Below are 21,938 nucleotides of genomic sequence, written 5' to 3'. Positions count from 1 at the left end.
AAAAAGCCTAAAAAGAACCTCCTTGAGCTGTTTAGGAAAGGCTCAGAAGACTTTCCTGAGTGTGGCCTGTTATGTATGCCAAGAACTTTCTTATTCATGGAAGATGTCCTCAAGCTCTTTGCTATTGTTCTGAGGTCTTCCCCTCGCCCAGGCTGGCTTCTCAGCATTCCTACAACAGCTCTGTTCCTCACAACATCCCAGAAGTCAGCATCCCCCTTCCCAGCTACAGTCTGGAGCCTGCAAACAAGGGAGAGTCAAAATCTTAAACCTTCCAGGCTCCCAGTTACGAAGCCAAAAGCTCCAACGAAGGAGCTTTTTAGGGTCTCTGTGCTCCTTACATGAAAGTTTCAAGTGGTAGCACAAGGGGATCAAAGAGCTCGGGTGGCTTTTTGTGGCTGTGGGTGTCTGGTTAACAATCTCCAAGAAATCTCAGCAAAGCCAAAGGGCAAAGGTCTTTGGGAGGCTTTGGCGCTCCCAAACTTTCTGTTTCCAACCTACCCTTAGTCTGATGCAGCTGGAAAGGACCCCAGAAGCTCTGAGCATCACAGGCAATGAGCCTGCATGGGATTTAGGATGGGTCTCTACTGCAAAATTTTCATATTTTAGCTTCTCAATTCTTCCTCTTCTTCCCTCCCCAGGTGTTAAAAATTCCACTTTCAATGTGAAGCAGAGCCTGTGTTCTGTGGCACTCTATGAGCACAGCAATCTGTAGCTCAGTTATAGGAAATCATTCCCTTTAAACAAGATGCTGAGGATGTGATCCAAAAGAGGATTTCCAGTAATGACAACCTAGATGAGAGCTAGATCACCCTGCCTAGATTACACTCCAAAATAAAACTGGAAATAACCATATTTTTCCACCGTGTTCATTTCATGGAGTCAAACAGAAGCTTCAGGTGCTCCATGGAGGGTTTGGTCTGAAATTCAGTCTGTAAGAGTTGCACATCCTGGTCATCTTCACAGCTTCACAGCTCCACCTCAGCAAGACCTGGCACTTGGTGGATGAAATCTTATATTGGAGAGATTCTTAACTTAGTCCAGCATCCACAACTTGAAATTTTTCACCTTCAAACCTGTGTAGCTGGGTAATTGTGTCCTGCCCCTTTTTTTTATATCTCAGAAAAGTTAATGGCATTCTGAGAAAAGCTCTTTGATTTTTCCTCTTTTCCAGAGCAGTCACTTCTGAAAAAGAAGAGCCTTGCTGTGGGAATGTTATTCAAGCATTGGTGAAGTGCCAGAATGTGTTGGGAAGGAAGAGTTTCCAGAAAAATATCACCCTGATTAAAACCTGATTTTACTGAGTTTGCTTTATGCAAAGGGTTACCAGAATAGGAAGACAAAGTCATTAGTCAGATTTTCCTTCCCTTACTTGATCATTACCAGTGATGCTTTTATTGCCCTTATTTTGAATGATTATTGTTACAACTCACCAGCCAGCTACTTAGGTACTGCTTGCCTCTAGCCCCTCTTCTCACACAATGTATTCTACATCATGTTGATGCCTCTCCTTGTTTGGCAATTTTTCCACACAATCCTTTTTAGTCTAACAAATTTAATTAGATATAAGGGGAAGAGATGGAAAGAAAGCCAGAATGGCTTGGGAGGTTTTATTTTGTTGTTTGGTGGTTTGTTGGTTTTTTTTTTTTTTTTGCTCTCTATCTTACATTCTTTATGAAGTCACCAGTGTATAACTATCACCAGAAAACAGCCCATCTTCTGCTAAAGGCCAAAAATGAAATCAGCAAACAGCAGAGGACAACAGAAAAATGCTATTTTGATAATTGCAGGCACTATGTATAAATTTTCTCCCGTCAGGCCATTTGTAAAGGTTATGTATTTAGGTTGGTTCTTTTCAAAAAGATGAAACTGTGGGCAAATCATATGTGATGGTGGTTTCCTAAGATCTTCAAAAAATGGCTGTGGGTGCACAACCACTCTCTAACAAACACCCACCACGGGATTTCTGTGAACCATGCCTTGTTTTTCATCTTAGCCATGGCTGTGGTTAAAACACCCTACTGTATTCTGCAAGTGCTGTACAACTCTTGGTAGGAGATCATAAGATGTTGGGGTTAACTGTCAGATGCTTTACTCTTCTAAAGACCTTTGCCTTTTAACTAAATGCTTGCTTATCTTTCTAATTTAACATAGTCCCATATTCTTTTTGTAGTAATTTTGGGCTATCTGATAACATATAATGGAAAACATGTTTATGTCTTCCCCGACTTCTTCTTGCATATTTCAAATGCTTAGAACAACAATTTTCAGAAGCTTTCATTAAGGTTAATTTAAAAACTGCATTAAATACAAACAGATTTTCTCACAAACAAAATGCAATGTGTACTTAACAGACTTCTGTATGTTATATTTGATAAACTACCTCATATAAATGCAAATTCTGACTTTCTGCCAGAACCAGGTGGTACGGGAAATATTTCTATTAAACAAATAATGCTGGGAGAGCAAACTTCAAGTTGTGGTGTGAGAAAGAAGCTCATTCCACCGAGGTCAGATGTATATTTATGTCACTTCTTGTGACTACTGTGCTGCTTCTGCACTCACTAAAGACCACGAGTGCAGCTCCAAATAAAAGGCAGGTGCGTGAACGCAGAGGATAAATACCATTTTTTGAACCTATTGAGCTTTTAATGCTTTAAATTGTTGTTGATGCCTCCTTTTGCTTTATTGAACAGCATCAGAGGAAGATACCATGCTCTGAAGCTAAGCCAGAAGGATGCAGAGGAAGAGGAGCATCCCTCAAACCTGGAACCACGAGGTAGGATCCGAAACGGGAGCGGCGTCCGTCTGCTTTTTTTTTTTTTTTTCCCAGATGCCAACTCATCTCTCTCTCTGCATTTGGATTCTGTTCATTTGGAAACAGGAGCATGAAAAATCCAAGCTGCCAGAGGCGACTCTAAAGAGCAGATGATGGAAACAAATTGAGTCACCACCAGTGTGGCTGACATTGTTGGTGGAAAACTGGGACACCCGCGTGAGCCATTGTTCGCCCTACCTCGTCTGGTTTGTGTAGCTGGCTGGGTTGAAAGCTGGATCTGCATTAACCTTGGGATTTTGGAGGGGCTTTCAGGCAATGTGGTTTCAATTCTCCACGGATGCTTTGGGTTTGTACCGCGTGCTGCCAGGAACCATCGGCTCTGCTGGGTCTCCCACGTTCCTGGTGGTGTCTCAGCTCACCCTGATGGGGCTGTGGTGAGGACTTGTTTCCTGATGTGGTCACTTCTAGCAGGCTGCTGTTCTGTGAGGCTGTTAGGAGGAGAGGAGAGTTTGTTCACTCTTCCCTCTGCCCCAGTAACAGCTTCCCTGGATGCATTTTGCTGTGGAAAAGGGCTTTTTCTTTTTTTTTTTTTTTTTTTTTTTTTTCAGGCTCTTTTCTGTCCCGACGTGGTCTTTGGTGCTGTTGTAGGATTATCCAAGGCTGTGATTTATTCCCTTGCAGGTTGCTCAGGGTGAGGCTTGTCCTGGCTTTGCCACCTATTTCCATCCTCCTGGTGTGCACAGCTCTTGTCTGTCAGTGTTTTTTCTGTGGGCACATGTGGGTGATGAGGCCTTCTGAAATAGGGAGCAATCACTCCAACCACCACCAAATTACAGCCATGCCTGAGGCAAATTACAACAGCTTTCTGACAGTGTCACCATGCTATCTTTGTGACAGAGATGGAGATAATGAGAATTAATTAATCAGTCTTTGATTAGGGAAAAAAAAAAAAAAGAGGAGGGGGAAATCCTTCTGCTGTCATTTCACTACAAAAATACATGAAACTGGTGAGGGTTTTATTTGATATTATTTCTCAGATATTGGATAAGCATTTGTAATGTTCAAGCTTGCATGGCCTCTGTCTTGGTTAGGTCTCCCAAGCCCACTGCTGATGGAGCAAAGGGGTGAGAAGGCCTCATTTTATAAATAAATATATGTTGAAAACTGGCATCTTGAGAGTAATCCAGATGTTGTTACTGTCAGAGGGTGAAAATTCCCACTTCTTCACAGGTCTTCAGTGAAGTCCCAGGTGCTCTCTACTTGACTAGACTAAATACTGCCTTCTTTGGGGTGAAATCCTGTGTTGCACTCTCTAAACTGATGGCTAAATCTTAGAAATTGGTCCCTTATGATAAAACATGAACTACACGGTGCCAGTGTCTGACTGGAATGACAATTATCTAAGTAGATTCATTTGTATCCCTTTCATAGCAGCTTTTCTCTGGGCACAAGCTCTTTCTGTGGGGCATGGGAAGAACAAAATTAATCTTATAAAGAGGAAGGGGTTTCCACTGAAATCGATAGTTACAGAATTAACTGGGTAAATGACTTTTTCTTAATTCTTTCCCTTCTCAGAAGATGCAGTCTTGATGGGTACACAAATCCACAGGCTGCCAAAAAGCTGATATCACATGAAATATTTCATCTCAGCTGTGTCTTGCTAGTCTGGTATTAGTGAAAACTGAGGGTGCAAAAAATGGCAGTGCTGGGCATGGGAAAAAAAACCCTATTCTGATGATTAAATAGGAATAAGTTAAAGGATAATAATGCAATTGTGTTTTTTAAAATGTTATCACTTTTCTAAAGAGTAGCATGGCTCTCCTGGGCGATTTTTAAATATGAGCCCAAGATGTGATTTTATAGCTTGGAGTTAGATAATGCAGAAACAGAGGGTGTTTGCATTATTTCAGAGAAACAGAGCATTGGACTCAACACTCCCAAGAGGTAGGTCTGCCACATTGCTGAAATTTTTGATGCAGTTGCAGTCGCTGGAATGAACTGCAAAGCCCAGGGCCCAATTCACAAGCCAAGTTCATTTCCCTTCTTGTACCTTCAGTGCTCAGAGCTCTCAGATTTTTCCCTTTCAGCCAGGCAGAAGCAATCCTATCATTCCTTCTCCCCACCAAACTTTCAGCTTAACTTCAGCTGCTCTTCAGCTGCATTTTTAGGGGCTGCAACCCAAAAGATGCTGCAGCACCACAGTGGGTTCCCAGCCCAGCCATAGCACTTCTCTCTAATGACACTGGTAAAACCTCCTCACATGCACTTCACTGAAATGAATTGTACCAAGAGCATCTATAAAAGCAACAGCATCCCTTTAAAGGGAGCATAATGTCACCATTTTTCAGGGGGTATCTTCTCTGAAGGCAAATAATCACTTTTCCCATTAATGATCTGGAAATGATTGGACAGAAGCTTTTTCTTTCATTGAGGTTTCAACAAAGATTAGGAGCAGAACATTTTAAATGTGGGGGGATGCTGCAGCTTGAGACATGTGGCAGGTCTTGCTGTTGTAGATATTGGAGGCAATAGAGTATCTGACAAAAATCCTGTCCCTGTGTCCTGGGGACTATCATAATTCTTATTTTTCACTTTCACCCAGGACCCCAGATATTTGACTAGCTCTCAAAAGCTATTTAGTCTTCCACAGGCTTCTCAAGCTCCTTTCTGCTGGTCACAAACCATTTTAGCACCAGGTCCTGGTATATTCTGGGTGCAGTGACTAACTTAGGCACCAAACCCAGGGTGTCCATCCTCTAAGTTGTATTAACCACTTTAATTCAGCTATACAGTAGATGTCAGCTGCTTTGAGAAGAAAAATTTCATCTTTATGGTAATGCAAGACCCAGGTTGCCAACTGAGCTGCTATGCATCAGGTGAGAGCAGATGGATTCCATTATGCTGGAGATAACAGTTGTGGCCTAGAAATGTTGGCACAGGAGGGGATGGGGAAGTTTTCTCTGAGAACACAGGTAATGGAAAAGGAAGGCTGCTTCTACAAGCCTAAACAAACCCTGGAATGATGTCCTTTCAGTTTAAAACACGAGCACTTTGTCAAGGTCCATTTAGTCTATGGCCTTACGGGATCATGGAAAATCAAATAATAATAATCTATATGTATATATATATATATATATACATGTTCATGCCAGCTATATGCAATTCTATAGGTAGTATGTTTGGCATCATCTGCTGTACATGAAACCACTGGAGGACAGATGTTCTACTAAGAGGAACACATCTGAGTAACCCACGTGTAGCCCTTGTGGCTCTGAAGAACTCCAACCATTGCCACTTTCCTCCTGACTCTTCCCAGTCTGAATACATCACCCCTTTTGCTCTTGGGAACTTTGTCCTGGATTCCTTTTGCTTGTGGATGTGGGAATTTCAAACCATGGCATCTAAATTCCAGGTCAGTGTTAAGAATTTTGTTTCCAAGTAGTTCCTTTGTGCTGTTTATTTGCAAGGACCAGGTCAGGGCTACTGTAAATTCTTTGCTCCTTCTGTATTTCCAAGGACCAATCAAAATCAGAGTCTTGAGAACTGAAGATGATTTTATCAGGATTTTCCTCTCTAATTTTTCATTGGCTTCTGCCAATTAGCAGCAAGCTCCTGTGTCAGCCACAGCTTGTATCCATCGAGTGATTTTTCTGGAGAGCATTCAGCATCCTGAAGAGCAAAGGCCAAGTTTGGAGTCTGTCTCTCCCTTTATGCTACCTGATAGTAACTTCCAGAAGTTAGGAACATTTAAATGCATTTAATTATTTTCAAGTCAGTTATTTCACTTTTTTTAAACTTCTAATATGTTCTGGCCTGTCCACTATTTGCATACAAGCTCTGATCATCTGGACTAGATGAGCTCTGGAGTTCCCTTCCAACTCAGATAATCCCAACTCAAACCTTTCATTTTATATGTTTTTCTCTAAAAAAAAAATAGGATTCTGCTTTTGATTGCCCTGTTCTGTAAAAGCTAACTGGTGTGTAGTCCTTACTACAATTCAGGATATTTATGAATGGCTCTACATAAAAGGAATGAAAATAACTAATTATAATAATACCACTAAATGCCATAGCTGGCTAGAAAGTGGAAATCCCTTCCCATTACATATTTTCTGTTTTTAGAAAAGAAATTAATCCAACTCTTGGCTGACAATTTAAAGCCACAACATTTTTCATACGAAAGGATTTCCAAAAATACAATATTTTTAGAAAATCACAATGATTTTTCAAGTTGCTGATAAAAATGAGATCGATTAAAACTTTTGAACCAATTAACCAGAAATCTCTCTTTTAGTGACATGGAAAGAAAACTCTTCAAACCAGCTCCTGTTTTTCCCAACAACCTTTTCCTGGAAAGGAGATTTTCTATTAGAAAAGCAATTTCAACAGAAAAGTTCTGCTATGGTCTACTAATCAGAGCATCTGGTGCACCCAGCTGGCCTAAGGTAAGATCAACTATGAGGATGTAGCAGCAGATATTTGCCCAACCTGGTGTTTCAGATCCCATGGAGAAGAGCCATTGGCATCTCCAAGAAACTATTCCAGTGCCTTCCCCAAATGCCCTTGCCATGAGCCAGATCCTCTCCTTGTGTCCAGTCTGGGGCCAAAAGGAGGACTGGGACCTCTCTTTTGGCAGGAGCCTATGATGAGGATGAGGAAAGAACATCTAGCAGAGAGGGAATGTCTTGGATGTCGTTAGGATTTAGCAAGAGGTGGGACCAAGAGCTGTTTAATCACCAGAAAGATGAAGATTAACCCAAGCATGCCCTGGCTTCTCTGGAGGAGAAGTGGCAGTGAGGCAGAGATGTCTGAGGCCCTTCCAGACATCCTGCCTGCATCTGCCTTGAGAAGCTACTAACAAATGCGAGAGGGAGCTTTCTACTGAAAAAATACTTGATAGCAATCAAAATATTTGATAGCAATCAAAATATTGGGGGTGGGGGAAATGTTTTGATGGGAAAGTTTTGATTTCATCGATTTCCATAAACTTGTTTTCTGGGGGGTTTGTTTTTGCTTTTCCAAAGCGTTAAAACCCTACAGATCTGTGCTTTTAAAAATGATTTATTATTTTCTTCTATCTTAGCAACATGGGGCTGGCTGATAAAAATGAGGGACACTCTGAGCACTGGGTTTCATGCACCATTATCCTGTGTGTGAATTGATCAAGCTCCATCTCAAAAGGCCTCTGGGGCTGTTCCTCTCTTCCTTCCCTTGTTCCCATGGGATGGCTGCTGGAGAGCTTGCACTGTCAGGACCCTTCATCAAGCTTCTCCCCAAGCTCATTAACTGCCAGATGATATCTCCTCGTACTTGTGTTAATAGCAAACCTTCTCCCCTCTTCTTTTAACCCCATTGGTTTATTTATAGCCACAAATTGCATCTCAGCCCTCGTTTTATTGGGCTGAGCATCCCTAGCTCTTTTAATCTCTTCTGATAACACAGCCTCACCTCTTCTCTGCTCACCTCCAGGTCCTTCTTTCCAGATCTACTCATCAGAATTGATCTGGGTTGATAGCAGGCAAAGGGAGGTTAACCTGAGACACAGCACCTTCAAAAAACCCACATGGCAACGTGGCTCATTCTGCACCTGCTTCCACAGCCACAATTGTTCTTCTTGCAGTTCTTAGGCCCAACCCGAAACACCATTTATCCACCTAATGGCTCTGAACTTGCCTGAATCCATCTTTTTTCTCTGCCCTAAACACACCTCTCTAAATCCTCATTGGAAATGATTGTGGTATTCACACCATTTCCCTTATTCCAAGTTTCAAGCAGTTTCTAATCCAAGTGCAAGTTTGTCATAGAGAATTAATTGGGTTTAGAGACAATAAGATGAATTTTTGAAAACATATATATGTACACACCTGGGAATAAAATACATTTCCCATGTAAAAATACATGTATACATAGAAATAGAGAGATTTGAGAAAGGGATAAGTTTATAGGAATATAGAAAAAAATAGAAGTGAGTGTTTTAGGGAAAAAATGTGTCTAATATTACTGGATCAAACTTGGGATAGAACAGTAATAGAGTCAAGGAAGAATCTGTGGACTGAATTTCTCACTGTGATGAATGGGAATAAGTGCAAAACGGTAGATAGGGTTAATGACTCTTGGAATTTTTCCCTCTCCACTGAAATAAATACTGGTTTGAGTCACATTTCTCACACCTTTGTTTAGTTAAGACTTGCTGCAGTCCGGCAGTAGTGGGTTTTACAAAGCCACGTTTTGCATTGTTAAGCAAATGCACTGTTAATTTGAGAAAATAATATTCCAAGCTCCATAAACATTGTTAAGTATAGAGTGCTGTTTAGTCACAGGGATTCTTTTTAACATACTACTTTGATTCAGCAGATAAAAATAATTCAGAATTAACTTGCTGTACTCAGACCCTAAATGCGTGCACAGTTTCCATGGAAGTCAGCATGTTGTAGGGCAGAATTTAGTCTGTGTGTTTAATTCATCTTAATCACTATTATTAATTCATAAGTACTGTTTCCAGAAATGTATTCAGTTAGTTTTACATTAGTCAAAATCAATTGTATGTGATTTATTTTGATCATTCAAGATTACAATTTTGATGTATTTGCTCTCATCCTCTATGTCAAGCCAGGCAAAGGGGAAACACAGGGCTAAGGAAGAACACAGGGCCTTCTGTCTATTCAATTTATTCTTTACTTATTTGCCTTTATCAGTAATTCTCATCTTTGAGTTCTGGAAGGCTTTCACAGAGTGGGATGAGGCAGTGACTGATGAAATGACATCAAGATGTCCAGCTAGAGCTTGGAAGCATGAGGTGGTGGCCATAGGCAATACAGGTTCTCTGTTCTGCAGCTGAAAAACCTGAAACCTGGCTCAACACCATCCCTTGTCAAAAGTGCTTCAAACTGGGATCTTACTTCATCCAAACAAGCAGCTTTTGGGAGACTGGTTACAAATAAGGAGTTTAGCTGCTTCTGCACCCTCATCAGTTTCTATTCTGTGATTTCCTTGAGCAGACTGGGGTCAGAGCTGAACTCATGGCAGGACACCTGGCTCTGGGGTGCACTCGTTTCACTGGGCAGCTGGAAAATAAATACAGCCAGAGACAGCTTTGCCTGGATTCCCCCAAATTTTGGACAACCAAGAGGAAGGCTCAAATCTATATCTTTGCCTGTAGCTTGCTTCCAGCTTGCGGGAGCAATGACTATAACCATGTCTTACTTTTACAGGCAGCTTTGCTGGAGATTGGTTTTGGAATAAGTTGCAGGATCAGGTCCTCAATTTACAGATGTGAGTGGTGACTTCCTTCAGGTCAGTACCAGGGAATAAGGGTTTTGTTTGGCTGTTTTTCTTTATCATTACATTGAGTCCCTCTCAGGCTGTGTCTCCAGTTTGCACTTGCTCGTGCTTGCTGCCAGCTGGAAACACCACTAACAAATAACACTGGATGCTCAAGTCCATTCAAATTCCTGCCATGGTTATATGCTTTCTGAAGACTCTCATTAGCTTCCCCACATATTTCTGACTTTTTCCCAATCTTCCCAGTTTCAGCATTTTGAAAATAAGCACTCCTATTTTTTTGTTTCGTTTTGTTTTGCCTTTTTAATGGTATCTCCAGCTGGAGACAACTCGATGAGGTGGAGAGGGAAAACAAAGAAATTAAAAAATTAAATAAAATTCCTGGTTGCAAAGCCCTGGTCATTAAACCTGGGATCCACTCAAGAGGAACCTCCCTTGCTCTGCCTGGCTCAGGGCTGTTGTATGGGGAGCTCAGTTAAGCTGAATTCATAAAGCTTTTGTGGAATTAAAACAGCATGCTCCGTACCAAGATGCCTTCACTTCCTGTGCCTTAATGTTAAATCCTACAGTACTGTGGATCTTATAAATGATTGAGTTATTTTTAAACCACTGGATGTCTTCCAGTCACTCTATTTCACACTGGATTAATTATGTAAGAATACTGACTTGTTCGTCACTAATGTTACAACTTTTAAAAACAACATGCTGTTTAAATTCAAGCTTGGCAACTCTTGCCTGAATCCCCTCAAATTTATGGCACCACACCCATAGCATAATAAAATCTTTAGTGGTCCTTTGTCTTTTAGCTTGCCTTCTATTTTTTCTCAAGGGTGTTTTATGCTGGAAGATGCATACAAAAGTTGTCCAGATGTTATTTGTATCAGAGCAGGGATTTCAGTCCAGCTATCTGTGGTTGCAAATGTTTATTTTAATGGGTTATTGTGCAATCCTTGCCGTGTGGACCTCAGTGGCCTTATATGTATGTTCTCAGCCATGCCAGCACATTGTTTGTAGATATATCATTTTACTCCAAAAGTGCTGTTACTGGTCACTGGGGGGGGGGGGGAAGGAGATGGGAGGGAAGGAGCAAAAAAAAAAAAAGTCACACCTGTAGGAACACAGACAGGATTTTCTCCAAAGTCCACACGACAGCTGAGTGCAAAGTCGTGGTGGGGCTGGTGGGTAGGAGGAGGACACATCTCCACACTTTGAGACAAAGAGCTCAGCTTGGTGACCACAGTATGTGCTGGGAGTTTATTTTACCCGAGTTATTGCAACAAACAGAGGGGTGGGTTTAGCCTCCATATCTGGGAGTCCAGTAAAATCTTTGCCCGATGTTTCCCTGAGACTGGAGTAAATTGTTTATCTGGTAACTAAAAACACCCTGAGTGTGTGTGTCAATTAGGACGGTGGATTTCAGCTCATTAAAACAAATTCTAAAGGCACGTTTTGTTACGTGCTGTAAAGACTTTGAACAGTTGCTGGAGGAAAATATCTGCAGAGCTCAGAGCCTTCCATCCAGCTGAGCTGGCAGCGTGTAGGACTAAGGGTCCATCTGCATGCTCAGCACTACCTGTGCAGGTCATGTGTTGGCCAAGATCCTTCATGGTGAGGAGTTTAAAGCTAAATTCACATCCTAAAAGTGCCCAGACTTCTATTTTCAAGAAACCTGGGCAGCAAGCTAATGGCAATCAATTCAGTGCCATAATGAACATTTGCACTTTCAAAGGATCGAGCCCATTTAACCTTTAAGAGAAAACTGTTATTTTTTTAAGTTGTTTTATGTAGTAACAGTCACATCTTATAATGTGCTTATTGAATATAAATAAGCTTGAGCCATTCTAATGTCATTTAAACACACATAATTTCCTCTTTGTAGGAATTTGTGTGATTTACGCTGTCGCGTTCGGCTCCCAACATTCCAAAATCAAGCTTAAAATAATTAGATTTTAAAAGTACAATTGGAATTGTTCTTTGCTTTTTTATTCCTCAGCCTTATCCTCACATTTTGAACTTCTCAATAATAAGGACCAAGGTCTGGTTTTTAAAGGCAAAAATCAGTGTTCTAAGCATCATGTGATTCCACGAGCTTGTGAGTCAGTTGGAACTGGTTGGTACTAGTGAAATGGTACCCTCAGCAAGGTACACCCTGTGTGTAATCCTGCCCAGCCCCACTTGTTTTCAATGCTCTTCAATTACACAGGGCTTTTCCACAAGGAAATTAGTCCAAATTTTATCTTCAAATTGGAGGTATCATGTCAGTCATGAGCGGCATCAATGCCACCGTGGAGATGGTTTCATTGGGAACCAGACACAGCAGTTAACAGATGAGCTTTTATAAATCTGGGGCTGGGGTGGAAGTTAAATATTTGTGTTCAGGAGATGATAGAGTTGGGAGAATATTCAACATGGCCTCTCTGGTACGACCATGCATGCACCAACACCATGGTGCCCTGAGCATCTCCTGCAGCTGGTCCCAGAGCATCCTCCTTGTATCAGTCTCCAGGACAAAAGGGCCAAATATTTAATCGTGGAGTTCCTCCATGCCAAGGAGATCCTGGGTGGAGTAAAGACCAAATCCTTTCTGCTGAACCCGGGGTAATTCACATCCATGAGATGAAGCTCTCCTTCAGTGGTGAGAGAGTGCTTCAGAGGTCTCTCCACCTGTGGGTCACGGAGTCTGATACCCCACAGGAACACCCGAGGAAAAAAAAATCCCCATCTCAGGTGTTGGCAGCCAGGAAATCAGTGCTTCTCATTTCTGTTGCGTGGAAGGTAAATTCATTATTCTAGATGTGAAAGCAGCTGCTGATGCTCAGCAGTAAACTGGGTTTGCTCCACAAAACCTTTGCTGTTGGGTCTTAAAGCAGGGAAGTTTTGCGTGTAGCCAGTGCTCCTCTTCACATTTCAGGGAAGATTTTTGCCTTGCTGCCTCTGTGACATATGGTAATGCTTAGTCTGTGCTGTATGGCCTGGAGCCATCCCGCTGCAGCCTGGATGCTCCTCAGATCTCTCAGGCTAAGGGAATGGGGCTGAGTCTGTATTTGAATGCAAGGGACCTCCTAGAAAAAGTTGGAGTACAAGAGTGCTGTGCCGGGACGAGGACAAGATGTTCCTCCCCCTGGGCTGAAGTGATTCCCCACATGGAGCCAAGGTGAGGGTGTGTTTTCCCAGCACTGGCTTTTTGGATGCTGCAGCTTAGGAAAGAGAGCACTAATGCACTCTAAAAGACCTTGCAGATCCTGGCCATGGGAAGGCTGCAAATAATCCTCCTTCCCAAGGTAACCCAGAGGAAGTGGTGGTGTGGAGGACAGCACCACAAGACCTTTTCTCATCTTCCTTCTTGTAGGGAGGATGCTCCCTCTCATTTACCACCCTTCTTTCCAGAGTGCAGCTAACCCTGCTGAGAAATCAGTTTGTTTTTAACACAGGCTGCTCCCAGCCTCCCTGGGAAGCTGAGGGAGGTCCAGCAGCATCCCCAGCCCAGTGGGCACAGCAACCCACCCGTGTCCATTTTTGGGGGTGGGAGAGGAGGGAAGGAGCATGGCTTGCACTGAGGGAGAGGGCTCAAGGTCTGGCTTCACAGCCTCTTGTCGATGTGATTAATTCGTCCTGGGACCTTGGGAGACTCATTTAACCTCTCTTTGTCTCAGATTCAAACCTCTACAAGCAGTTATTATAACATTTGGCTGCATTATGGCATTGTTGAAAGGCTTAATTAAATTAAGTGCTCTGAGATCTTCAAGTGAAAGGTGCTATCCAAGGGAAAGCCTGTTGATGATGATGATTCAAAATTAGGAGGCCAAGTCCTTCACAAGTTTTACTCAGGCCTTTGGTCAGGCAAAGTTATTTTTAAACACTGGATTTGGGGTAGCATTAAAAGTGGTGCCATGGGTATAGATGTGACATCTGCCCCACAGTGGGAGTGATTTGACAAGGGGAGGGTTTTGATGGAAGGAACCAACCACATTTCAGCCCCATATATGTCAGACATGTGCTGGTCACAAAAGATAGATATTTTATTTTTCTGAAGTTATTTTAAACCCTTAATTGGTAAGAGTGTCTAGGACTTCCATGTATTTACAGGAGAAATGCTAGCTCAGGTGGGAAAGGAGAAGGAACTACTTAAAAGTAGTTTGCAGGCATCCCAGCCAAAAGATTCACAAACAGATGTCTTCTGTCTTCAAACCTGTGACTACATCACGAGAAGGACAGCATGCAAAGTATGTTGGGGCTTCCACTAGTTGGTATCTTACCAACAGCAAGGAGGCAAAATTCCAAAGTCCTCTTTTAATTTGCATTCCTTTGCTACTTATGCAAAAACTCCTGTGCTTTGGCAGGAGGGCTCTAGCCCTAAAACTCCTTTCTTCTGCCAAGCTTTTCTTCACCTGTTTCTTCAGCTCCAATTTCCTCTTTCGGCATCCCTGACACACTTCTTTCTCCTTTGGCATCTTCTGAATTTAGAAGACATAGTTTTCTTAATTGCTTTTATTGGGAAGCATTATTGCCCTATCTTATCCTACCAGCAACCCCAAGAGGTCATTTTCCCCTGTTGATGCCATCTTGAGCAAGCCATCAATCCTTCCTAGCCTTTCCCACCAGCTTGTTTTACTTTTTTCAGAGTTTCTCACTATTGCACAAAACCTACACTATCAAAGCCATCAGGGAAAAAAAAAAAAAAAAAAAAAAAAAAGTGTAAAGACTTTATTGGTGTATTTTAAAAGGGTTAATTTATTATTAGTATTGCAGGTACTGTAGGACTACATCTGAGTTTCTGAGTCTGGGCTGGTTAAAGGTCTGCTTTACAGCCTCTAATATAATAAGTGAGAGTCTTTCACTAGACAGGAAGGATGGTATTTTGGTTAAAGCCTTCAGGAGATCAGGCTTCAGCTTCTAGCTCTGCATGTTTCCTGTGTGGTTTTGGGAAAGACACTTTGTGCCATAATTCCCCATCTGCAAACTAAAGCTGATATTACATCCTGTTTCTCACCTTCTCCCTGCAAGCTCTGGAAAGCTGCAGAGGCTGTAAGCACTGGCGAGCAAATACTGTCACTTTTTCTCTGCTTTCCCCAACAGCCTTTCAGTCTCAGCTGAAGACTAATGACTATTGTAGTGCTAATAATAAATAATAATTGTAATCGTGCATAATAGTTTTAGCCTTACTTGCACTTGAGGTTAATTCTTCCAGACTTCCTGGAAGTTTATCTTGGGACTAGCCTGAGCAAAGAATAATCATATCAAACTGTGCTAAATAACGTGGATTTCTTTTCTCATAAATTTTTTCCCCCTCTATTTATGAAAGGAAAATGAACAGTAGACTTAAGACCATCACACTCAATTCACCTTTGTTATATTTAAACTAATTAGTCTCAGAGATGAAAACCACATTTCTCAGATTCCAGATAATCTTAAACAAAACACTTCATGCTGATTTTAGTCTGCTTCTATCTGTGCAAAGATTAAACAAACCCCACAGTTGGTTTCATCTTCCAGGCTCGGAAAAAATATTAAAAATAATAATAATAAAAAAAAATCATGTCACATGAAGAAAGGGGAGGAAATAAATCCAAGGCAAGGTTTGCAGTCCTAGGAGTTTGCTCATCCTTAGTTTATCTTCTGCAAATGAGCATGTATAAAACAGTCCACCTACTGTTCTAGTTGCTACGATATAATGCAGTTCCACTGAATGATCCTGTTAACCTAACCTTCAATTTGCTGGGATTTGAACTCTGAATTACAGCTTACTAACATAGTTTAACAGCTGGTACAAGGGCTTCTTTTGAATTTTTAATCACATGAATTAAAGATTGCTGGAGATGCTTTTCAGCCCTCCACTAGCAGTGATCCAATGTACAGACAGACAAGTATAGGTAGCCCCCGGAGGATTAAGAGCACAAAGGTAGTAGGGCTTGTGAAGCTATGCTGCCCTCTTTGCCTGCCAATTTAGGAAAAGTGGTGCAAATTATTCATACGAAGGTAAATTCACGCTGTGGCTCCTCCAAACAGACCCTGAGACATTTTGCTTGATTTTCAAAAATCCCCTTTTTCAGCTTGGATTTTTATCCCGCGGTCGCTCAGCGCGCAGGTTTCTGAAAGTAAAGCTCAGCTCAGCAAAATGTTTCTTTTGTTCCGTGTGGAAAGGGAGCACAGGCACGCACACATGGGCAAGAGAGAGGAAGAAATATATAGAGACTGATTGCAAGTGATATCTGGAATGCAGTGAAAACAAACATGACTGTCTGTGGATGTTTCGGGGTGGATGTAATCGTTTGTTGCTGTCGTACAGCGTGGGGAATGCTCGTGTTTAGATTCTGCACTCTTCTCACTTTTTATTCCAGGAAGATCTCCTGCTTCTTGAGGATATTTCTCAGGGAGAGAAAAAAGAAAAGAAGCAAAGAAAAAAGAGAAGAGAAGAGAAGAGAAGAGAAGAGAAGAGAAGAGAAGAGAAGAGAAGAGAAGAGAAGAGAAGAGAAGAGAAGAGAAGAGAAGAGAAGAGAAGAGAAGAGAAAAGTGGAGAAGAGAAAAGTGGTGAAGAGAAAAGTGGTAAAGAGAAAAGTGGTAAAGAGAAAAGAAAAAGAAGAAAGGGAAGGAAAGGAAAGAAAAGGGAAGGAAAGGAAAGAAGAATGGAAGGGAAAGGAAAGGGAAAGGGAAGGGAAAAAGGAAAGGGAAAGAAAATTTAGTTCAACTGGAAGCTTCTGTAGCCTAACCCACCAGCTGATGAGTGCTGTGAGAACTTGAGAAAACAGCCCCTGCCTCCCAAGTTCACTGGCTCTATATCAGCGTGGTAAAGCTGATAGAGCTGTTTAAAGAAAGTAAAGGAGAGGGGAAAAAATCAAAAACAAAAACACCCCCTTCCCCCCCCCCCAAAAAAAAAACCCAACAAAAACAACAACAAAAAAAGAAAACCAAAAGTAAAACAAAAAAGAAAACAAAACAAAAAGAAAATTGAGGGCAGCAGGAACAAGAAAGCATGTTGCTTGTTAATTATGCTGTGTTCTCTAATGGATTGGCCTCCCCACATGCTCTAAGTAAAGCAACTGGCATGTGGCATCCTCCGCAGCGAGAGGAGCAGTGGCGGGTGTACAGCTGTTCGTGCTGACACACAGGTGTTTGATTTTTTGGATCCGTTAGCTAGGCAGATTTTTAAGGGTGTACAGGGGAATCATCTGCAGTTGTTCTACAGAAAGTGAGTTGTCCAAGTAGACAGGAGACAATTATTATTGAAATCTGGCTCCCCAGCCAAGGCGCAGAGCTGGAATCGGCGCTGTGGTTCCTCCTCCCCCCTCACCCCATTGCTGCCTGCTCTGGGTCACTGTTTGGTTTCTTTGTTCTGCCCTTTTTGTTGAGTGCTGCCTGTGAGCTGGCAGCAGGTGGACAACCTTGCTAGGGAAGAGGCAAGAAGGTCAAGTGGTGACATGAGACAGTGGCAGCCGGGGTGATGGTTGCCCCTCTCATTGAGCTCAGGATGGTTGGGAAGAGGGAGGTGGCCATGAAGAGGTGATGCTGAAGCTACATGGATGTTTTTCACAGCCCTGGGGGAAAGCCTTAAGATCAGCAGGTGGTGAGAGAGTTCATAGAGATAGCTTCAGCACCCTCAGTACTGAGTTCTGCACTTCGAGCTGCCTTGATAGTCCTAAGCATTTGGAAAATGTGTGGTTGAGGTGGAGTGCGTGTGAGTTGAAGTATCTCCAGTTCATACCAAATTTCCTCTATGGATAGCCAGTGGTTTGCCCTTTTCCTTTAGCAAGTCTCTTAATGTAACTGTGCCTCAGTTTCTCTGACCAATTAGTTATTTGATTTCATCAGAGGGCAAATGTAGAGCTATTGGACAGGGTGCTGTATTTTTTGTGAATTGCCAGTATGTATAGGCCTTTATGTTTTTAAATATCCATTCAGATTTGGCAAATGAAGCAGAGGTGTCGAGAGTGACTGGGGGAAACTCAACATGAGAAGTTTTGATGGGATGCAGTTGACTGGTGAAATTCTCCTCATTTTTCATTCAGTGCTTCTGGGGTGGATCAGAGGGCTGCTCATGGGCCGATTTGCCACCCACACCTAAAGCTTCAAAGGGGAAAATATGCTGGAACTTCCTGTTTGGCCATTTTGGGGCACAATATCACTTTGCAAGGAATTAAATTTTTGGTTTGTGTGCTCTGGGACGCTCAGGTTTTGCACAGGGATGTTGAAACTCAATGATCTCTAAGTTCCCTTCCAACCTAACCCATTCCATGATTCTCTAAGGCTGTTGGTGGCCCCACCAGGTGTCCACACCTCTCTGCCTGCTGCCCCAGTGGTAGGAGCTCTGACCTCTGAGGGTTGCATCTCTGTGGTGATGGCTGAACATTGCTTTGACAGCAGGAGCAGCACAGCCAGCCTTAACACTCTCCTGTAACTCAGAATTGAGTGGTGAAACCAAAGAATGTGGAGCAGCTGGGAGCGGGTCTCAGAGTGCTGATAGTGGCCAAGCTGGGGAGTATCACATTTCCCGCCTGGGAATAAGCATTTTTCCTCCTAGAGTTAAGTCTTTTGTTTTCTTTGTGGATTCTGCTCTTACTTTTGCTCCTTTCCCTGGAGCTGACAATGGGAAATAAATCCATGTCTCCTGCCTTGCCCCTTTCCCAGGGAGGAGGAGAGGAGGAACACCTCACCCCCTTGAAGGACTCCGCTCGCTGCTCTGGAAAGCCACGGGCAGCCTGCTCCACCATTCCCAGGGTTGGGATATTCCCCATCCATCACAGCAGCTCTGGTTCCAAGCCTTTTGCTAAACGTCTGCATTTCCTGCTGGCTCAATGAACAGTTTTTCAGCTTGTGGTACATTCTATAGCTACGGGGTGAATGGGGCTGAGCGTTCCCGGTTGGCTCTGAGCGCCGTGTTCACCTGAGCTTGGCTGGCAGGATGAATAGTTCACCACAGTTCTAGTGCTAACCCCCTTTGTGAACTAGCAGTGAGCCATGTACCTTATTACAAAGGCCAACAGCTCCCTGGAAACTTCAATCCTCTCCTTTTTCTTTTTTTTTTTTTCTTTTTTTTTTTCTTTTTTTTTTTGCTTTCCCTACCGTCGGGAGCTATAAAAGAAAAGGACTTGGTTGGTAGGCATATAATGTACCAACAAGAAGAAGAAAAAAAAAAAGCCCCTGTGTTGTGGCAAGATCCCCCAGTAGGAATGAGGATTATGTTCTCACAGCAAAAATGCAGTTGCTAGTTTGAACCACAGTACCTTATTATGGATCCTGACGTTGTACCTTGAAGTCAGGGGCTGAGATGTTTAACTTCAGTCAAGTCTGGGTAGAAAAGAGAGCTCAGCATCTTCTGGGTTGTTTTTTTGTTGTTGTTGGTTGGTTTTTTGCTTGTTTGTTTGTTACTTTTTGTATGGGGGGGAAAAGATGTAGCTGGATCTTCTGGTTTGGTGTTACCTTCCCCCAACCCACTTCTCAGAGAGCTTTAAATAGCCTGACACTGGCAGTGGGCAGAAGCTGGCAGAAGAATAGATTTTTTTTTTCATCTGATGGCTCGCCAAGGTTGTTTTCAAGAAGGAGAAGTAGAAGAAGAAGAAGAAAAAAAAAAAAAAAACAAGAAACACAAACCCAAAAAGCCCTTTTGCATGCCAGTCATTCATTGCCTGCCAGTTCCCATGGTTCTCCTATGGATGGAAGCCACAGAACTGTTCAAAGTACAGTAAACAGTGAGGAAAAGCAAAAAGAAACTCCTGAAGCAGAGAACAGCAAAGGAAAAGAGTTGGACATGGGTTAAGTGGAAGTAAGAGTCACACTGGGATGATTTTAGGAAGTACCAGGAATGCTTACCTCATACCCAGCAGCAGCTGGACCAGCATGTGGTGAGGAGTTCTACTGGATGGGCAAACCAACTGATGGCACAGCAGCACCATTGGGGGATGCAGGAACTCTTTTGGGATGTATCAAATATGGAAAAGAAAGTTGTCTACAAAGGCATTCAGCCATACTTAGGAAGAGTCCTTTGCATGGACTGATAGTCCCAGAGGACTTGGGCCATCACACTACTGTCTTCTTTTTTGCTCTTTCAGCCTCTGGAGTAAAAGGGGGTTTTAATTTATTTTTAATATTGTTTGTTTGTTTGTTTTTAAGTCAGGGAAGGAACAGAAAAGAGTGGAGTTTCCCTCCCACATATCTGATGTGCCAACATGGAATCAGTTTTACTTCCTCCAGGGTAAGGGAGCTGCAGGTGGAGATGCTCTGATGAGAGCACCTTTGCTCTATGGAACACATTAAGCCTCTGTGAGACAAGGGAGGTGCTGTACCAGGGAAACCGTATTTATCACATTCAGAACAAATTTTTTAGAGAGGGGGAGAGGTTGTCACTACCCTGAGACTGTTAAGCCCAGGAAAAGTGCCCAGATGAGTCAAAAACTTCTCTCCCTGCAAGCGGTACAAGGTGTTCTCTGTATCCCAGTTCCCCTTCCGTTTGTTTTTTAACAAAAATTGATTTTCTTTGACAAGTTGACTGAAACCCCACAGATTTATTTGTTGTTTATGTTATGAATTACATAAAGGAAATCATACTGGATTGGTTCTGAAGACAACTTTTAGCTGGTTTTGAAACAGTGCATCCTCATTAGGCAACACTGTGAAGTCTCACTGCCCTGGGGCAGCTCAGGGATAGCTCATTTGTCCCTTGAGCATCTTATGCCTGACATTGGTACCTAAGACAGACACCTGGCTCCTTGCCATCCCCATAACTTTTGCTTTTCTACTTGCTCTCCCTGGTGCCATGTGAAGACAGGGTCTTCCCTCCATTCCTGTGTATGGCAGGTTGTCCCCTGCTTTGGTGTTCTGTAGAATGAAAATTCAAACCAGGAGTTACTTAAGGTATCACAACATGTCCTGATGTCTTTGTTTAGAAAAACAAAACAAAATCACCAAACCCCCTCAAAATCAAGCCATTCCCTGAAGGATAAGAAAGGTGCACTTGGAGAAGAAGAGTCTGAAGGTGAGCAGTGGAAGTTTTCAGGTGACTGGAAGTATTGATTTTGGAAATCAGAAGAACTCAGTGCTGTAGAGAAATGTTGTACCTCCCTACCAAGTCTTCATCCTTGAGCAGAGCAGCTTTGCAAGCCACATGTCCAAGGCACTGATGAGCATCTGCGTGTATCTGAGGAGCATCAGACTGTAAGGAACATGGAGCTCCCCAGGAATATGAGACCCTTGGAGCTGAGCAATATCAGCCTGGGCAATCAGAAGGTAGATGCTGGGATGGTCACTCAGGTTTGCTCAGCAAGTGCTCTCTGTTTGTATCAATAGAAGAGAGTCCCAGGGAGGTCACAGTTGTCTCACCAGCTCCCTCACCAGCTTCCAGACCCCCCTCCTGTGCCACTGTAGCTGTGATTCATCCCTGTTCCCATTATTGCCTCCCCAGGCACCTGGTGTGCTAAATAATCCTCAAGCAGTAGATTGGGAGATCATTAACTCTTCAGTCACCATATTAAGGTATTTTGCAAAGCACATGTTGGGATAGGATCCCCCAGGGAAGTGGTGGAAGTTCTGCTTCTTTTTGGAGTGGTCTAACAGAGGAGCACAACGTTGGAGATGTAATGTACAGGGCAACCTATGTCAGAGCAATGGAAAAGAAAAAAAAAAAAAGTGGTCCTAAGTGTGTATGGATCTCCTCAGAATAACTGGAAGTGGTATTGGAGAGGACAGATGTGAGACAGATATGAAATCCCTCTGAATCACTAAACCAGAGATGGATTTCTTCCTTTGGTTGCTTCCAGCACTGCAGATCAAAGGGCTGGGATGGGGAGGGACCAGCCAAGGAGACACATCCACTGTGCCCATCTTAGTGTCCCTGAAACCCTTCTCTCCATCCCAAGGTTTCCAATGGTTTAGGAGACTCCTTCCTTTTTTT

General features: G+C 42.7%; 1 long non-coding RNA gene across 3 annotated transcripts; it reads left to right on the top strand.

Moving 5' to 3' along the window:
• Positions 1 to 1,166: 1,166 nt before the first annotated feature.
• Positions 1,167 to 21,238, top strand: LOC139797363 (uncharacterized). Of its 3 annotated transcripts, XR_011726437.1 has the most exons (7): positions 1,167 to 2,597; positions 2,694 to 2,776; positions 2,882 to 6,188; positions 7,071 to 7,221; positions 9,988 to 10,073; positions 20,171 to 20,243; positions 20,935 to 21,238. It is a non-coding gene; the product is annotated as an uncharacterized lncRNA (long non-coding RNA). The 3 variants fall into 3 exon arrangements; XR_011726436.1 differs by having other exon boundaries at positions 2,882 to 7,221; positions 9,988 to 10,069; XR_011726435.1 differs by having other exon boundaries at positions 2,882 to 7,221.
• The last annotated feature ends 700 nt before the right edge of the window (positions 21,239 to 21,938 follow it).

The sequence above is a fragment of the Heliangelus exortis genome, chromosome 6, assembly GCF_036169615.1.
Source record: "Heliangelus exortis chromosome 6, bHelExo1.hap1, whole genome shotgun sequence".
In the NCBI taxonomy this organism is placed as follows: Eukaryota; Metazoa; Chordata; class Aves; order Apodiformes; family Trochilidae; genus Heliangelus; species Heliangelus exortis.
This window is presented reverse-complemented; position numbering and strand designations above follow the sequence as displayed.